Source organism: Cebus imitator, unplaced genomic scaffold (genome assembly GCF_001604975.1).
Source record: "Cebus imitator isolate Cc_AM_T3 unplaced genomic scaffold, Cebus_imitator-1.0 Scaffold98, whole genome shotgun sequence".
Classification (NCBI taxonomy): domain Eukaryota; kingdom Metazoa; phylum Chordata; class Mammalia; order Primates; family Cebidae; genus Cebus; species Cebus imitator.
In genome coordinates, this window is record NW_016107413.1 from 1,347,201 (window position 1) to 1,361,851 (window position 14,651).

General features: G+C 38.1%; 1 long non-coding RNA gene across 1 annotated transcript in view; it reads right to left on the reverse strand.

Annotated features, from left to right (window-relative positions):
* The window catches only part of LOC108309876, a 29,078-nt gene extending 14,989 nt beyond the window's left edge, over positions 1-14,089 (reverse strand). Inside the window, exons 1-2 of the long non-coding RNA XR_001827541.2 lie at positions 14,046-14,089; positions 10,171-10,175 (exon numbers count right to left, since the gene is read on the reverse strand). This is a non-coding gene — a long non-coding RNA (uncharacterized LOC108309876). The remainder of the gene's footprint in view (positions 1-10,170; positions 10,176-14,045) is intronic.
* Between the last annotated feature and the right edge of the window lie 562 nt (positions 14,090-14,651).

Consider the following 14,651-nt stretch of genomic DNA (forward strand, 5'->3'; position numbering starts at 1 on the left):
TGTTTCAATTTGGAATTTTCAACAAAAGTAGAAAAAAGTAGTATAGAAGTTTGTTGAGATTATCTTGATGACCACCAACAGATAACATTAGTGCCCATGCTTTATTCGTGTTTACTATCTTCTTCTCACCATGGGAAAAGCCAAAAGGCCTTGGGGCAAGCTGCAGAAATAAGAGGTTGAGAGTCATTTAAGTAGAGAAAAGTGACGGGAAAACCCAGCCACCACAGAGTTCATGGCAATAAAAGGAAACTAAACTCAAATTATTCACAACAGCAGTCAGGAGCCTTGGTAGTGGATGTATTGCGGGTCCTGGTTTGTACAGACCAAATTGTCCCAGCTCGTTAACATTGTGGGTGATAGTATAGTTGTTGTGAAGTTTGTTATAAAAACAACTTTTAACTACTTTTTATTATTGTTTTTGGGATGCCTTATTCAAATGACTGCTCCATCAAAACAAAGGCCAATGTTAAAAACAATATAATTCGTTAAGAGAAAAATTAATGATACTGCTCATAATGATTATTCAAACAATGGCTCATAGTGCTCAAAATCAAAAGAATCAAGACAGCATAAGCCTTTTTTCTTATATTGAGCCCAAAGTTCAAACAAAACCATCCATCACATCGATCATATATGGTTCATCCAAATTACATTGTTTTGTCCTTTTATTTGTATTCGATTCCTAAATTTGCCCTTGTTTTGTTATTTTAATAGGAGCTATAAGTATCATGAGTCTGAATCCAGTTTCACTGTGCATACTATAGAAGTATGGTATTTAAAATAATTGACCTCCCCATTAGAAGTCCTAGTAAATTCTTTTCTTCTAAAAAGGTTCTGTATATTTTTTTGTGGAGAGGATTCAGTGAGATAGGTTTATTGTGTTTAGGTAAGAAATGCAGAGTTTAGGCTTGGAAAAATAACTAATGATAAAATGCTCATGGTCTGAAACGATGAGCTAGACTTAAGTGAAAAGAGGGCATAATAAATCTCAATTAACTAGAATGTTTGAGACTGATGTGTTTTTGAATAACCAGAAATGTATGTATAAGCTTCACTTCTCCTTGAAAATATTTTCTAGGTGTGATCTGCTTTTCTCATTAAAGAAGATAATTTAGTTGTTGTGACCTAGAAACCCTAAGTGCTTCAAGTTCATCCTTTAATAATAAATTCTTATTGTAGCTCCACAAGTCCAGAAAACAAATAAGAAAGTGCTCTTTTAAAGCTATAGGGTATAAGCATTTTTGTGCAATCTCTCTCCCTTTTCAATAATGGAGTGCATAATATTATCTAATTAATTTAGATTTCTGGGTAATTGGAGTCTATTTAATTGAGATTTTATTGTGCATATATTGCTACTTGGATATAGGATTGAAAGGCCTAACTGTGGGGAAGGGAGACGAGGTGAATCATTTGTCCCTAAGTGCAAAAGAACCAGGAAAATTTATACTCAATTTTATATACTTTTATTGAATGACTGCTATGGAAAGAAACTGGGGGAGGGATGAGGAGAGACTTAAAAGGACAAATGAGATATTATTACCAAGCTCTTAGAAGTCTACAGACAACAGGGAAATCGAAACTTTGTGATCCTGTTTGCATCAGAGGACCTCAACACACAGCTGCAGTGATAAACACGCTAAGGCTGAAAGAGCATTTAAACACTTGGGATTCCAACAACATCCATAGTGGAGGTGACAGCCCTCCCTACCAGGAAGTAATCCTGTAAATCCATCTAATTAACTGGTTAATGTCAAGACAGGGACCAGCTCCAGAGGGAGGGCCACAGGCTCTGGGCAGAACCATGTCTTGCTAACCTTGTTTTGAAAGATGAGAATAAAAAGATATTTTTTGCACATTTATCAGATTTGCAGTTAAAAACAAACCAGAAAGGACAGCAAATACAGGATGAGAGAATCAGGATCCGAAAAGCTGAAACATTTGGCTGAATTTAACAAAATGATTACAACGTAAGTTTCTGCACTCTGGTGCATATAAAAAACACTATGTACAAGTACGGGATGGGAGAGGCATGGAACAGTGTTGTGAGTGTGTGTCTGTGTGTGTGTATGTGTGTGTGTGTGTGTCTGTGTGTGTGTGTTTTAAAGGCTCAGGCTTGAACTAGCTTGAACTGACAACCATATAAAGAAGAAATATAAATAATAAATAAAACTATATGCATTATTTCAAATTAAAACAATAATCCCTCAATCTACCAAACTGATAAACTACAAATAATTATAATTCTAAATGCTGAAAACGGTATGAAGAAATAGACTTTCTCATATACATCATGTGAAAGTGTGAATTGGTAAGTCCCTCAGGAACAATTTGGCCACGTGTATTGGAAATCAAAAAGCCATGCAGAGCTTTCGGCCGGGCGCAGTGGCTCACGCCTGTAATCCCAACACTTTGGGAGGCCGAGGCAGGTGGATAACGAGGTCAAGAGTTCAAGACCAGCCTGACCAACATGGTGAAACCTAGTATCTACTGAAAATACAAAAATTAGCTGAGTATGGTGGCACACGCCTGTAATCCCAGCTATTCAGGAGGCTGAGGAAGGAGAATTGCCTGAACCTGGGAAGTGGAGGTTGCAGTGAGCCAAGATCGTGCCACTCACTCCAGCCTTGACGACAGAGTGAGACTTCATCTCAAAAAAAAAAAAAAAAAAGCCATGCAGAGCTTTCATCTTAACAATTACACTTATAGGACTTTTGTTCATTAAATAATTAAGGATGCACATAATATTTAGCTACCAGAGGGTTGAACATAACATTGTTAGTAATGGATTAACATACAGACATACTCATTAATATGCATCTAAAACAGTCCCAATAGGAAAGGATCATATGAACAAAATCTATAGTTTAGTTAATGGTATTACACTAATGTCAATTTTCTGGTTTTGACAATGTACTATAGTTATGTAAAAGGTTGCCATTGCATGGGAGGCTAATTGAAGGGTGCACAGGACTTCTTTGGAATAATTTTTCAAATTTTTGTAAGTCTATCATAATTTTGAAATAAAAAGAATAAATTTATTAAAATGGAAAGCTTTTTATTGAAAAAGAGCTGATATCTAATCAGAAGGTATAATTCTTTTTTTGGTAAAATATCCGTGTAATTTATGTAGTTATGATGATGATAAGAATACCACTTACTGAAATCTTGTTTTGTGGTTCACAAATAGTATCTCATTTGATCTCACATTAGCAAAAGGATAAATCTAACTATTCCCATCTTACCAGTGAGGAACGGGATTAGGAGAGATTATACAAAGTTTCAAGTGTTACACAACTAGCTAGTATTTGAATATAGTTCTCTTAGGCTCCAAAGTCCATGCTGTTGGCTTTGTTCCAAAACATTCACTACCAAATATCTTTTTTTATAGTCTGGAAAAGTATATCCTAAAATTTCAACTATAATTATCCCTGTGTAGTGATTATTGGTAGCATTCTTTTTCTTTTTTGCTTATTAAATACATATCATATGTGTAATTAAAATAATATTTATTGGCGCAATGGCTCACACCTGTAATCCCAATACTTTGGGAGCCAAGGTGGGTGGTTCATTTGAGGACAAGAGTTTGAGACCAGCCTGACCAACATGGTGAAAACCCACCTCTATAAAAATACAGAAATTATCTGGGCATGGTGGTGAGCACCTGTAATCCCAACTACTTGGGAGGCTGGGGCAGCAGAATTGCTTGAACCCGGGATGCAGAGGTTGCAGTGAGCTGAGATTGTGCCACTGCACTCCAGGCTGGGCAGAATGAGACTCCATCTCAAAAAATATATATTTATTTATTTTAAAGATAGAGCCTCACCATATTGCCCAGGCAGGTCTCAAATTCCTGGACCCAAGCAATCTTCCCACCTCCTGAATAGCTGGGACTATAGGTGTGTCGCCACACCCAGCTTAAAAAGTAATACTTCTTTTAAGACTTCAGTGTTTTTGTTGAAAGCAGGGTTAGTGTGAGTCTACAGTACTCATAATAGTCAAAATAGCTATGTTTGTCTACATTGACAGAAGAATAGTTATTTAAAATCAAAAGACCATACTGGTGTTCAACTATGCAAATCTGGAATATGGAACTCCTTCTATTTTGGGAGCCACACTTTGGTAGGGACATGAATATAGAAACTGAAGGGTATTCGGTGAAAAGTAATCAGAATGGTGAGAGGATCCAAAAGCATATCATAACATTGACAGTGGAGAGAACTGGGGACATCTACCTTGGATAGAAACAAACTCAGAAGGATTATGATAACTGTCTTAAAATGTGTAGAGGCATCCTCCAGAATAATAGTCACCATCATGTGCTAAGTACAAACGTTATCTCAATGAATCCTCACCACACCACTGTAGAAAAGTGCTGATATTATCCTCCCTTTGTGGATGAGGAAACTGAAACTCAGAAAGTCAGAAAACTTGTACAGAATCACACATGCATTAATGACAGAGCTAGTATTCAAATCCAGAACATGTCTGCTCTTACTCATTCTTCAGGGTTGTCTCACAACCCTACAGAGGAAAAGCAACTGGGCTTGTTTGTGTGAATCCTAATGAGTAGAATTAGGGCCACAAAAGAGACACAGTTATCAGCTGAATATCGGATTTATCTCTGAAAAATCAAAGTTATCCAAATATGGAATGGATTGCCTTAGAAGATAATAAATATTCCCCATACAATCAATAGAGTTAATGATGCTCCACAGGGATGTCAGAATGGAAAGTCAGTCAGCAGATGGATCTCAAACTTTAGTACACACCAGGATCACCTGGGAGAGTTTCTACAACACACATTACTGTGTTCCACCCTGAGCAATTCTGATCCAGGTGTCCTGGGGCGGTAAGATCCATGAATTTGCGTTTCCATCAGGCTCCCAGGTGGTGCAAATGCTGCTGGTCCAGGATCACACACTGGCATTCCCTCAAGTCCTAAAATCCTACTACTTAAAAAAAAAAATCAAACTGTGTGGCTTGAACCAATTTTGTGTCCCTTGCAACCTCTCCCATGGAATGGCAGCCATAATGCCCCTGAGCCATACAATAGGCTGGTTTGTGTGCTTGTTTTTCTCTGTCTGAACTACTAGTCAAGAGATTATCCTACATATTTTCAACATGACCTTTTATAGCTAGTTGTTTAAAAATTCCAGAGTTTCCTAATACATTAGAGACATATTTTTTCTAAGAAATCTACCAATATTTCTGATCAAGAAAAAATGGGTAAAAGCAAACCAAATTAAATCATATAATAAGAGACTGATCAATCTTAGCATGTTCAGATTATCAGAGAGGAAATGTACTCTTCTAATTATGATTTACTGTTCAGCTGTCTAGCTCAATTTAGGATAAGAAGTGGAAATGTTTTTGTTTTCCAAGAAATAAGGATGATGGCCGTATGTTATGAACAGTGCTTGTTATTCTTAATAGTGGCAAACTGAGCATGAGTGGTTGTTTTTTCCCACAATTTCCAAATTCTGCTTGTGTCTAGCTTAAAGGCAGCTTTGTCTGTTTTTTTTTTTTTCCCCACTTTTTGATGAGGCAAAAATTGCCAAGTACCTTTAAAGTGGGCAAAAATATTCCAAAATCAAATATAAAGAAAAAATGTAGCTCTGTGTGGACTGCACTGTTGGCCCTCTCTTCCTGGAAGGCAGCTGATACAATGCCACAGCTGCTTCTTGACACACAGGATTGTTGCTCACTATCCTGAACAGCCAACACCCCCATATAAGAACCACAAGTGGCTTTTAAGGTGATAAGATAAAAGTTTAGCTGCCATATTTTATGACATAATTCAGCCAATGTCTCTTTACAGAGTGCCACTGGACAGCCAACTTCAAACAGCCATAAACATTTGATTATATAGTAATTTAATTTAATGATTTATTTAATCTTCAAATCACAAGAGGCTATTTCCAAAACACTTTGTTGCCATATTGATCCTCTTTTAACCTAAAGGATTAATAATTGATGTTGAAATATAGTTGGAAAAAAGTTGACAATGAACTTCTTTCTAAAGGAAGAGACACCTGGATAGAATATCAGATTTATATATTGGGTGTCCCAGATAACAAAACTTTCAAGTGACCGAACTTTTTAAATCACAAGCATTTTAGATTGAACTCTTTCCAAAATGTCATATATGCTTTCTTGCCATATATATATTTTTTTTGAGACAGAGTCTCATTCTGTTGCCTAGGCTGGAGTACAGTAGCACAATCACAGCTCACTGCAGCCTTGACCTCCTGAGCTCAATCCTTTCACCTCAGCCTCCCGAGTAGCAGGAACTACAGGCACAAGCCACCACATCCAGCAAATTTTCTTATTTTTTGTAGAGGTGGGATCTTGCTAGGTTGATCATGCTGGTCTTGAATCCCTTGCCTCAAGTGATCCATCCACCTCAACCTTCCAAAGTGTAGAACCACATCCAGACCTTTCTTGCCACCTTAAACTGAGTAATGGTACATGCTTTAATATCCTTTGGTGAATCAAAGGTAAGCCTCGTAAATAAGTATGATTCTATGATATAACTGAATGGCATCCTCAGTGAGAACAACTGAGATTTGACGGAACTTTTTGCCTCTAAAATGCCTTCAGAACCTTATACCATTTAGTCCTTTGATTGAATTTTTATAGTTGACACTTTCCCTTTTCACTTAAATGTACCTACCAGTTAATTTTTTCTTCCCTTTTTATTTGCTACTAAATTTATCATTTACTAAAAATCTAGCTCAGTTAATTTACTGGAAGTATGTGTGCAAATAAGTAAGGCTTTACAAATAATAAATCAGTTTTTCTGAGAATTGTCTGTGGCCTTTAGTGTATATAGTTTGTGTCATAACTTCTCAAGAAGTTTGTTTTTAATTACTCCTGTTTCTTACCTGTCTATTGTCCAGTTAACCAGGTTGCCAGATATGTGACCTTTAGTTAAGAAAAGCATAACTGTAATCATGTAATAATAATCATTGATCTTCACTTATGACTAGGCTGCTCTAACCATGCTAACTCTTTGCATTCAAATCTGTATTTAAAGTATAGCAGTCACAATAGCGAATGAAATCTAGATGACTTTTCTTTTCAAAGCCTAGGCATTTTCCTATGCGTTTATCCTTTAGACCTCACAAATGAAACCAGATTAAGAGAAGAAGACATGACTTCAGATAGGAGTTTTACAACTCATCCCTTAATACCTTATAAATGGAAGAAAACTCCAAAATTGGAGGGTTTTGTCTCCACTAATCTCAGAGATTAAAGAAGGAACAGCAGTAGGAAAACCAGGAAAAATATGGCATTTTATCCTCCTGAAAAGTCATGATTCTTCAAAATTCTTTTTGAGTTGTATGCACACAGCACCATTTGGTGCTATAAGAAAAGACTTCCATCAAGTAAAAGTTCTAAATCTGGCCCTCAAAAGCCTCTAGGACATGGCTCAACCCACATTTCTCATCTCATCTTCCATTGCTCTCTTTCTGCCAAACCAAATCCTCCCTGATCCCCACATCTCTTTCATCTCTCTGCCTTTGGAGTATTTATTAGGTGCTAATAAGTACTTCTCAGGGGGGAAAGCAGGGGGGGATTCCATGGTCAAATAAATTTGGAAAATGCCGGATTAACCAGCATAAAATGGGTTTCCTTGATATAGTACTTCTCAGAACCTTTTAAAATTCTAATGTTCATTTAAATCTCCAAAGGTAAAATACAGTATAGAAGCAAGATAACCACTCAGTCAGCCTAGAACAGTCTCAATGTATGCCTGTCATCCCAGCATAATTAACAGTGTCCCTTTCAGCTTGTAAAAATGCCTCGCATTGTACAATATGGTTTTCCTAGTTACAGCACTTTCTAAATTAATTTGACCACTGCTCCATTTTTCACATAATACCTAAGTATGTGGTAGAATACAGTTTGGGTAGCAAGACCTTTCCCCACTTTACCAGGCGTCAATGCCTATCCAGATCTCAAATCCCCTCCAGAATAGCTTGCACTGCGGTGAAGGCTTCCCTCGTTATTTGTCCTCCACCACAGCTGAAAGTATCTTGTCCCGCTGGTGAGGATGTAACAGCTGCTTTTCACCTTCACCTGTGACATTTAGCATTTTCTATTCTATTTTTGGTTCAGGCGTCAAGTCTTTCCACTGTGCCATTTACGGTAGAATCCAAGTCGTGTTTCACTTTATCTTCCTGCATTATGCCAAACTCAATAAATACCTTTAATTGATTACACTGGGTTGCACCTGGAGCTGTCCTTGCCTCTCATTATTACAAGGCAGGTTCTCAAAGCAAGCCAAGGCAACTCTTCCTCCTGCCTTCTTGGAGATCTCACTCTGCTGACTGTCTCCCCACTTTCATATCTCCCACAACACTTAAGTATGCTCAGGATTCCCCCATCTTAAATATGCCTGGTTTCTGTCTCCACTGCTCCACTCAAACTGTTCATATCAGGGTCAACAGTCACTTTTTTTTTTAAGTGAGTACTAACTTTAAAAAAAAAATACTAAATCTTATTAATACTCCTCATTTGAGTTTCAGCTCTGACTCTGAAATGAATTTGCCTCTTTGATTTATACTCTCTTTAAAAGTCTCCAAAGTTTCTCAAAAAGTTAAACATAGAATTATCAAATGGCCTAGCAATTCTGCTGCTGGGTATATATCCAAAGTAAAGGGAAGCAGGGACTCAGATGTGTGTACACCAGTGTTCATAGCAGCATTATACATGATAGTCAAAAGGTGAAAACGACCCAAAATGCCAGTAATGGATAAAAAATATGGGTATATTACATACAATGGAATATTATTCAGCCTTAAAAAGAAATGAAATTCTGATACAAGCTACAATATGGATGAACTTTGAAGACATGCTGAGCAAAAGAAGCCAGACGCAAAAGGGAAAATATTCTATGATTCCATTTATATGCAATACCTAGAATAGGCAAGTTCATAGAGACAGAAAGTAGAATAGAGGTCACCAGGGGCTGGGGAAAGGAGAAATAGGCAATTAATGTTTAAGGGGTGCAGAGTTTCCATTTGGCATGATGAAAAAGTCCTGGAAATGGCTAGTGCTGATGGTTGTTCAACATCGTGAATATATATACATATGTATATATACACGTGCATATATATATATATAAATATATATATGCACGTGTATATATACATATTTTGAGATGGAGTCTCACTCTGTCGCCAGGCTGGAGTGCAGTGGCGCGATCTCGGCTCACTCCAACCTCCGCCTCCCAAGTTCAAGTGATTCTCCTGTCTCAGCCTCCCGAGAAGCTGATACTACAGGTGCATGCCACCACGCCCAGCTAATTTTTTATATTTTTGGTAGAGACGGAGTTTCATTATGTTGGTCAGGATAGTCTTGATCTCTTGACCTCGTGATCTGCCCACCTCGGCCTCCCAAAGCGCTGGGATTACAGGTGTGAGTCACTGCACCCAGCCTCAACATCATGAATATAGTTAATGCCACTGAGTTGCACCACTTAAAGATAGCTAAAATGATTAATTTTGCATTATGTATATGTCACCACAATAAAAAGAAACAAAAGTGTGTAAAATATTAAAATTCCTGAAATAAAAAACATTTATAGTCAATAGAGTAAAATCAGCCTCATGACTCCCTTCTGTTCAACAAGAATCTCATTCTGGGAGAACACCTGAAGTGGGGAATTCCCAGTCAAGGTAGGCGGCCTCCTCAAGCATATTGGAAAGACCTTTCCACTTAAACTTATCTCTAGTCCTTTGGGTTTCACAGCCACACCTCATTTTACCAGTACCGATGTTTCTGTAAAGTTGTAAGCTAAACCATATCTTCCCAGGTCATAACCTCGGTTATATAGGCAGAAGAGTTTTATCTAAATTAAAATTGCTGTGCAGGTGGTGGCATTGCTCCAAGCTTTTCCTTTGGGTTTCTCCAATCCTTTTCTTCCCCTACCTAACACTCCTCTGCAAAGAGGATAGTGATTTGTAAACAAATAGGTAAGCAAAGAGAGAGCCAGCTATTTGTAAAGTCAGAAGGGGCATCAAAGGGAAGGGGCAACATAGTCCACTCCAGCAGGCACAGATTAACTCTTTTATTGAGTTTTGTCAATGCTCCAATTCCCTGCCTGTGGTGTATTTTATACTTCTATAATATACTGTCGGTCATGAATGGTCTGCCCCCTATGACCAGATCTCCTGTAACAGCAGGGAGCTAAATCAGGGAGGGTGATTTCTCCAACTTTTTAAAAGCAACATATTATTTGTTAGTACTCATTGGCGATGTCCCCATAGCCTGACAAGAAAGTCCTTATCCCAAAGCCTGACAATTCTCAAATCCCACGTAAAGCATCTTGCTCCCTCAAAGAGTTTTCTGTAAGTCTATCACAGGAGAAAGCCTCTAGTGTTTCAAATTACGGATTTTTGGTGGGGGTTGGTAGTGCTTGGGAGCGCCTTGTAAAATTCTCACTCAAAAGATAAGTAAGATATTCAAAATTCTGCTTGGGATAATTATTACTGTTTGGCGTTTGCTGGATTTGAGGGAGGATACATCAAAGCAATGAGGCTTTGCAGAATACCAAGTCATTAAGGCCTGAACGTGGGCTGTGGTCGTGGAAAAGAAATGATTCCAAAAATATTAAAAACATGAGACAAGAGGACACTTGGTATCTAAAGCATTCATCACACTGTGTGTTTTTCCTTAGCTTTTCTGTGTTATCTGATGGCACAGGAGAAAGTTTCCTATTAGAAAGCCTCTTTCACTTTCCATCTCAATTTTTTTTGTTTGTTTTTTTGTTTGTTTGTTTTGTTTTTGCCACAGAGCTCTCTACTCCCATGGAATTTCATGGAGATCCCATGAAACTATGCATGAATTGTGCCTTCTCCAGAGACACTCCCTCATGCACACGATACTGGCCTCAATTTTGTAACTGCGTTTATGACTGATTTACGGAACTTTTACTTGGCAGGCCCTGCTGTTACTGTTAGCTGGTTACTATGGATCTTTCAACATGCCACTCTGGCATGTTGCATTAAAAATAACCTCCCAAGACTGTACAGAATACATAGAACAAGGGGAGTACAGTCACAGCCGCAGACGCCAGAGTCTGCTTTGGTGCCTATGTGTTTGCATGTGCTCCTAGGTGAAGTAACTGCAGGAAAATCATTCAAACACCTTCTAAAACGTCCACTCGCATCACAATTTTTCTAAGCTTTCCCAAAGCAGAGGCTCTCAGCGATCAACAACATCTCAAACAACTGTGAACCCAAAGAATAACAAAACACAAATGATAAGTGTTTGTTAAGGGCACAGATCCAAAGTCACCGTGTCTGGGTTTGAATCCAGGCTTTCACACGTAACTAGTCCCAGGATCTCAGCAAGTTATACCACAGCCACAGCTATCTCCTCTGCAAAATGGGGTGATAACATCAATCTCAAAGCACTGTTCTGAGAATAAAGGGAGCTATCCAGAGAAGAGTTCTTGGTTCAGTATTAATGTCAAGAAGGTGCTCAATACACAGATTATTGTCCTTTGAACTCCTTTGAACAAGTAGTTGCTTAATAAATATTTGTTGGCTGAAAGGGTTACACCCAGCTATTCATGTATATGTCTGATCCCCTTTTCTAGATTATCTACTGCTTTAAATCAGTTATATTTCATTCATCTTTGTATTCTCACAGCTCTATGATAGTTGCTGAATAAATATTTATTAAATTAAATGCAAAGATAAAGTCTGTTTTAAAGGGCAACAGTTAGTATGTAAACTGGTAGCAAAAAAAAAAAAAAAAATCACAGGCTTTAAGTGCAAATAGAATCCAGTGCCAAGAAAACACTGACGTTCCCTGAAACTAAATGAATACAAGTTACACATGAATACAATATTTGTAATGCTAGGTCTGGTTCAGTGAGTCTGGTTCTAGCTGGGTATTGCAGAGAAGAGAAAAGCTTTTATCTCTAGCCCACCCCTGGCCTCAGCCCATGAGCCAGGCTTGCCCATAACTCAGAGAAGAATTGCTCTCCCAGAGCCAGACACCACAGTCACCACAAGCCAATAGTTTCCTTATGCCACTTTAAGCGTCATTGGATTTGGTGACAACACAAGCAGAAGACTTCTGCTGAGGACACAGGACCAGGATAGTATATGCTCTGCCCTGGGTTCCACTCTCAGTGCTCAAATCAGCATGAACAGAGCTGAGTTCATGCAGAGGGAGACAAGGCCAACTCCTTCTTTAGGAAAGCCAGGGGCCACTCTGGATCCTAACTGCAGAAAACGCTAATAGGTTTCTGTGACTGTGAACTCCTATCTAACCTCCAGAGCCAAAATGAAAATAATAAATCTGTTCAGATAGAGAGTATGTGTATGCATTTGTGTAGGACACTATTTCCTTCCTTTCTGATAGGGTGTCAACATCTCCAGCTAAAGACTACCAAAAACACAACTCTAGCTGATTAAGTTAGATTTATTACACATTGCCACATGGGATTACATTCATTATGGGGAATCCATGAGGCACCCAGCAAGATGGTGTTAGAAATAACCTATTATAAAATGTGGGCTTGAGGCCTTTGGGGAGGCTCTACAAAAGTGGAAGTTCATTTTAGGTGGGTTCTGTCAGAAAGTGGAGACAATTCTATGATTAGGTATCTCAATAAATCTTACCTATAGGAAGAGCAGAGTAGGGCAAAGATAAAGCTGTAATTGCCAAAGAAGTAACAGTCCATTACATTAGGCAAGAAAGAGAAAGGTTTGATAACTTGTGACTTTGTATTTCTGTTCTAACGCTGCTAATATAGACATACCTGAGACTGGGTAATTCATAAAGGAAAGAGGTTTAATTGACTCACAGTTCCACATGGCTGGGGAGGTCTCATAATCATGATGGAAGGTGAAAGGCACATCTTACATGGCAGCAGACAGGAGAGAGAATGAGAGTCAAGCAAAAGGGGTTTCCCCTCATAAAACCATCAGACCTCGTGAGACCACAGAACAGTATGAGGGAAACCACCCCCATGATTCAATTATCTACCACCAGGTCCCTCCCACAACATGTGGGAATTATGGGAGCTGCAATTCAAGATGAGATTTGGATGGGGACACAACCAAACCATATCAGACTTGGACAACATTAATGTTTTGTCTGTGTTCAAACATGATTATAGAGTCATTATCTTGATCCATCAGGGTCACAGACTGGGTCTGATTTGATGGGGCATGTTCTGTGAAATTGATTATATCCAACAAGAGAAAACTAAGACCTAGTTGTAAACACCAGGCCAGCTGGTAACACCAAGGCCTCACTGACTGTGCCTGGAATAAAGCAGGATGCCAAGAGCTGCTTTCTCTTTCTTGAGTGTGACTAGACAATAGAAGAGAAAAGTGGTAGAAAAAGTAGAAATGTATTTCAACAAATGTCCTGACAAAGCCTCTTAAGCTTGGTACAGCTACACATTTTAAATGACTGATGATGGTACCCAATCAATACAGATTAAATATCAAGTTGAGGTCAACCTGCACTATCTACTGATATGCACAGTGTCATCCTTGGTTCTGTCTTGTCAAGTTGCTTATCATTGAAGGCCTGTGTTCAAAATCTATGAAGATAGTAAATATATTAGTTAGCAGATTCTGGATCAAAAAAGAATCTCCACAGGCATTAATGATAGCCTGAATCAAATAAAATGAACTTTAATAACGATTCATGTAAAGCACTAATTTGGGGTTCAAAACAAATTAATACAAGGACCAAATGAAAGACACATGGCTGGGAAGAAACAGAAAGGAAAAAAACTAATAGTTTAGCAGCTGGCTATGTTTTATTGCAGTCAACAGTGGCCACCAAAAAAAAGACGTGTAATTTTAGATTGCATTAATGGAAGTATGGAATCTTTAATAAAGAAATTGACAATCCTATCTATTCTGCACAGGTCTCACAATACCTAAAATTTTGTGTTCAATTCTGGGCATTCTTTTGAAGAATATAATGTCTCAATCAGAGAAAGTGACTGATTCTCTTTCACTTAGAAAGTCAACATGGGTCATGCCAAAACAAAAATGCAAAATCACCGGAAGAGTGATTGATGAAGTGATAGATATTTAGCCTGGAGCACAGGAGACCCTGAGGAAATATGAAAACTCTCTTCAAGTGTTTTAAGTACTGTCATATAGAAGAGCAGTTAGATTTTAGACCATTTTTGTTTGGTTTAAGGATCCAGGATCAGCTAAAGTTAAAGGATAGCAAATTTTACTTTTAAGACATACACACACTCACACAATGACCCCAGAAACCATTTTTCAATTGAGAAAGCAAATTCCCCATGATTAGCATTCTGCAAGCAAATGCAGGACTAGAGGTGAAGATATTGTGGGAGAGATTCAGGTATAATATAATGGATTTCTAACCTCCTTGATTAGAACTTTTAGATAGTAAATACCTATAGTATGATATTCTCTTGATATCTTTCCGGATTCTGAATAAGGCTGACATGTTTCCAGTAGAAGTTATTTTTTTCTAGGTGCCTCCCATTCAGAACCTCATAGAATAATATGACATTTATCAAATATGTATAGCTCAGTAAAACTCAAGTCTGTCCTCAAACAATTCAACTGTTTTGAATTTGGCTAACTGATTTGTGGTTCAAAATCATCTGCCTACCTGTACCTATCTATATC